The following is a 5,869-nucleotide window of genomic DNA, read 5'->3' on the forward strand; positions in this document are numbered from 1 at the left end:
TCACTCTAGTTTCAAATGTGGTCATGGGTATTTTCATCAATATACAATTATAATTTTAAATGCTTCTAAAAGGTTTATTGAACTATGATTTCCAGCTTATAATCAAAGAAGGCCAAATTTGGACTTTAAGAAATACTTCAATGACTTGGAAAATTCAAGAACTCCCTAGAAACATTACCATAGAGTGACAATCCGAGGGAGAATCCTACAACTTAATAAAATAAAGAGCTCATAATTGCAAACAGAAAGACCCCTCTGTAAGCTGTGCATGCTGAAATGAAGGCAGCTTTCTCTGCAAATGAATGCTTGATAAGCAGGAAGGGGATATCTTAAGTTAGACAATCCTTTTCATTCAGTTTTTATTTTAATCTTATCTTTCTTTGTAATTACACTATAAACAGCCCATCAAGGAAATTTTTTAATATGCTGCAGATGGTGAGGGGATTGCATTTTATTCTTTGGCATCTTGGTCACTTACCTCATTAAAAGATGTCCCAACATTACATTTAAGAAGAGGCATTTATTTCCTAACTACTTTTCTATTAAGCACCAGGAACCTAACACCTGGGTTCTCTTTTTGACTTGCTTTAAAATTGTATTTGACTGTATAAAACTTGTTTACTTTTTAAATGTTTAAGATTGTTTAAAACAAGACACTGCTACCTCTCTTAGAAAATTGCATAAGGATTAATGAATTAATATTTACAAAATAATTTGAACATCTCTGAAGTTTCTTAGAATTTTTAAGTGTTAAAATAATATATTATTTCAATATCTACTTTTTAATATTTTGGCTTTATTTAAAATTAATGTTTTCTCCTAAAAATATTAGTAAAAAACACCAGAGTGAGCTGACACAGATTTCAGCATTGTCAGTAAGGCAGTTTTTGTATGTCTTGCCAATATCTGTGTAGGTTTCCTTGTTAATCATTTTACTTTATTATTTATTCCATATATATTTCCATGAAGAGTTCTTAACTTGATGAAAATCTGATTTCTTGATCCACAATCAAATCTCACTATGGCCAGCTGCTATGTCTTCATAACTGTGAAAATATTACATCTCTTTGCAAGTTGGCTTTAATACAAGGAAGGTTACTAAACTAACCCAATTAAATTGAACATATCTGCAAGTTTAGATGATTATTGCTGTTGTCTGTGAGGGCTGGGATCCGCGTGATGGATTGCTGGCTACCCTAGTGAATTCTAAAGGGGAAAAATATTCCATCCTGGATTAGCTTGAATTGGCTTCCATGCAGGTTTTATGATGCAAATTGGAGATATTGGACTTAGTAACAACCTACACTGTTATATTCTCCTGTCTCATAGTCACAGGAAGCTTTCTTGAACATGACGCTCCATCCTCATTAATAAGCTCTGTGTTGTACACATTTGTCTGATATGAAGCTGCCATACCTTGTCACCAATTATAGACTCTGAAAAGACCCATCTCATTATTGTACTTAAATTGCCTGTTCCTGAAGGTGACGCTTGGTATATCTCTTCTGCCTCTTGCCAACAGGAAAGACACCCTTGAAGTGAATAGATGTCAGTCAAAGGCTATAAAATAAAAGCAAAAAGAATTAATAAAAAACTCTGGCTGGAATATTTATCAGCTTATTGCACAGAAAAAAATATATAGATCAGACAAATAAGATGCAAGGCTAAAGAGACACTTTTGAACATTTTCATCTCATGAAACATACCTGTCCATTATTTTGGGGCCCAGCAAATATTCTGAATGTGAACTTCACGTGTGGGCCAGAGTAAACTGTTTGCTGTTCTGTCGTTGCTGCATTAAGAAAACGATGCAGTATTTGAAAACAGTATTTCCCTGTTTCCCATTGCATCTCTAGGTGGTAGGAAACTGAGCATCATGCAAGAGAACTCTTAGCCTTGGATGGCATCAGTCTGCATTGCAAACCTGGTACAGAGGAGGTTTCCATAAAATTGTGATTGATCAGTAAAATTGAGACATCAAGCAATGAATGGCTAGGTTGATTGGGCAAGAAAGGACATAGCAAAACACTCTTCTGCCAAAGAAATCTAACATATTAGGCCTGAGTGTGTGCAAAACACATTTGAAATGCATTCAAAGAACATTCATTCCCAGGTACAATAAAATTCTATTTATTCTATTCCATTTTAAAAGCGAAAATTTCTTCACAAATTCCCCATTTTAAGCAAGTGTAGAGGAAAAAATGTTTATATTTTCCCTTTTGCCTCTTTGCCTTTGGAATGCATGAGTTTATTCACAGGTTAAGCCAGTACAGACTATTTTAATTGTGAGGACTCTCCAAAGACACTCTACCCCACACCTCCCCAGCTACAGAATTGAGTCAGTCAAGGGCAAGACAAAAAGACTCACAGAAATCCTCGGGAACTAGCATGTGGTTCCTAGCTCAGCCCCTGGAACACAGATATTCTTTTGTCCTTTATAATATGTTTCAAAAGTGTTTGCAGATCTTGTCACTTAACATGCTATGCCTCCTTTAGAAATAAAATATTCAGTATGAACATCATCAGATTCCCCTTGACAAGAGGGTCAATAAATTATGCCCATTCTTTTAAAAAGTCCAATGAATCTAGTTAATTATACCCTCAAATGCAGTGAGAACACAGTTTTCATAAAGTATCTTTTTGTGTGTAAGTATGTATGTAATAGAAAGATAAAATAATGATCAGGTTAAATAGAGAGCATGTATATGTTGAAAAAAATACTTGGTCCACGACATTGTACAAGATATAAAAGATATCTCCAGTTCTGGACTTGGTATTGCGGCCACTGTTTCTCCGTGGTTGGAATCTGGGAGCTGGAGACTCTCCGCTGCGCCCTCCTGGACAGAACAGCAGCGAATTCTGACATTCTCACCGAATGCAAAAGAGCCTCCCATGAACTGGTGTTGAAGAGCATTTCTCCTCTTTTCAGCAGATGCGAGAACTGAGAACATTCTTCTTATCACCGGCTCTATACTATTTCTCTACAAAGCTCTCTGTGAGCTAGAAGGAACCAAATACTCACAAGGTCTTGTTACTAACCCAGCTTCTCAAAGAGTTGTGAAACATATAAACACATTTTGGAATTTAATTAAATACATGAATATTCTTTTTCTATGCTATTATTTAGGCATTTTAAAAGGAAAGCTTAATTAAGTATAAATTTAAAACACATTTTAGACTGATGTTGAAGTCACATTTCCCCAGCTATGAAATAAAATAAGTGCTAAACACGATAAGGGCAAAAAACTAAAGACATTTCATTTTTACTTAGCATAAAATATATAAGCTCTTTCTTTGAAAAAGTTTATCAGTTTCTCAGTATGGGGCTGTTATTTAACTGGGGATATAGGGAAAATATTTTCTTCTTAAACACGTTTTTTTAAGTCTGTGATATGGAGCAATGTATTGCCAAGTAAAGAACACTTGAGTCACTGCTATTTTATTCTTGGGTAATCAGTTTTGAGACCTTAAGCAAAAGGAAATTTGTGGCACCTTGTCTGAAGGAAAAAAAAAAGCCAACACAAAAATGAAAACAAGAAAAGGCACTAGACATGATCTCTGATTTTTCTAAATAAGGAACACAGAGAGAAAAATATGAGGAACTAAGTTTACCTCACTGTTCATGACTTAGATGCCAAAGCCCATCCCTCAGGCACTGAAGCTTATATTTGGTTTTGGAAAGGAGACAACTAGTGGTAATATTTTTCTTGTCATCCTCTGCAACCCTTAATAATAAACTTTGGTGCTGAAGATGAATGTGGAGACTCTCATTTCCTTTGCTTCTCTTAAAACCACCTACCTATATCTTCTCCCTCAGGTTACTACTTATTTCCCTTAACAGAAGATAAGCTATTACAGTACTGGCTTCACTAGTCCCTCATGTTCCACCATGTGTCACCTTCTGTCCTTATCGCTTTTCAGAAATGTGTACTCCCACTGTAGTGAATATAATTGTCTTCACTATAAAAAGATTCACTTGTTGATCATTGCAAATCTTAAAAATGAGATGGGCCAGCATTAGATGTCTGATACTACAAAGTACCCAGATTCATATGTTATTCATGTTAAGTTTCATTTTCTACTTAGGTCTCAAAACTGGAAATACTTTATTTTAAAAATATAAGAATAAATTTTTAAATAGTTTGATGGAGTTCAGTAATTTTACACAAAATAGGTCATTTTAATGATAAAACTCTTTAGACTGTCATGTTTGGTTACCCCTCCCCCCCCTGCCATCTTAGGGGACACCATGCAGACGGACAACAATATAAAAGTCACTCTTAAGTTCCTACAGGGTACAAGTGGCATTTCTGTGCAGGGCAGCCCTGGGTGACAGGACTGACAAGAAGCAGGAGCACTGGAATTTGAAAGCCCCAAAATGTAGGACCCTATTAGCACATCAAATAGGCTTTCTTTTTCTTTTCTTTTGCTATGCTATTATTGCATAGGGAGCATTGTCACATAAGGAATAATGATTACGTTGTTTTTGTATGCATTATTATGAACAAAATACTATGTTTCAGAAACGACATAAAATTTCTAAAGATCTAAAAAAAAAAAAAGGTAGGACCCTAACCATCTTTACTCCATCTATAGCAGGAATAACTGGTATTTTTAGAGCACTGATGATTATGTTTTAATATTAAGGAGAACTACAAACATGAGCACATGAGTGTCTCCCTGAAATAGTGAATTCTCATAAAGAATGACTCCTGAGAAGCTCTGTTTGCTCCAATCTGAGTTTCGATCTGTTTTAGACACTGAGTCATATCAGAGAAATGAAAACAGAGATATCTGTATTCTGCTCACACAGGTAAAAACCAGCCCCTACTGAAAATATTTATATCCATTTTCCATCCCAGGAGTTTCATGAAGACAGTCTTCCCCTCTCACTGCACTTGTGAACCACCATCTGGTCAATCAGATATACTGGTTCAAACACCAGTTGAAGTTTTTTACTCTGATTATATAACTGATAATAAGAGATTCAAATATTACATATAAATTAAAATATATAACATTGTATTTGAGAAACTTTTCTTTTATTCTTTAATCTTACTAACCAGAATTCAAACTAACTTCCCATCACTTTAATTTCTGTTATTATGTGCTTCTAATGGCCAAAGCAGTAACAAAATGAACCGGCAGCTTTTAAGTCCCTATTCAGAACCATTTTTAATTGAGATGGCGACTCCTTGCTGAGAATTCAAAACCATCTTCTTTTTTTAAAAGAAAAAATCATTCTCTCAAGGGATATTTTTCGTAAATGCTTTCATAATTCTGTGTAGATTTCTTTGTAGTTGTCGCTCAATCATATTTACTTATAGAGTAATAAGTAAAAACAAGTTATTATTTTCCTTCAAAAATATACAAAGAAGTTTAATTACAAAATACGATGTAACTTGATAATGATCATGATCTTTTTGAATCCTGCAAAGTAGCTCAGAACTTAAAATTATCCTTTCCTTTACTAGGTAAATAGATGAAGTTTCAAAATTATTTTACTATTCACATAGCATTTACCTAAACGTCTTCTAGAACAAAATAAGAATCATTTAACTGATGTATTAAATATTGTGCATAGGTATTTAATTTAGAAGTTGAATCTGTGAACTTCACACTTTATAGTCACTGAATTTTTATGGAGATTTTGTTTCATAAATGTAGGTTGTATCTCAATATAGGAAGGAATGTATGCAATTGTAAAAATTATTATGCCACCATCTAAACCCTATGATTTTATAATGTATCTACTAAAAATCCTGGGCTGTTGCCTTTGTGCTTATAGAAATCTAAACAAAACACATAGTGTTCTTAACATTAGAGAAGTTAGAAGAAATCAGGTACTTGGGGTGGGGAGCGAAGATTT

The sequence above is a fragment of the Miniopterus natalensis genome, chromosome 3 (assembly GCF_054644295.1).
Source record: "Miniopterus natalensis isolate mMinNat1 chromosome 3, mMinNat1.hap1, whole genome shotgun sequence".
Classification (NCBI taxonomy): Eukaryota; Metazoa; Chordata; class Mammalia; order Chiroptera; family Miniopteridae; genus Miniopterus; species Miniopterus natalensis.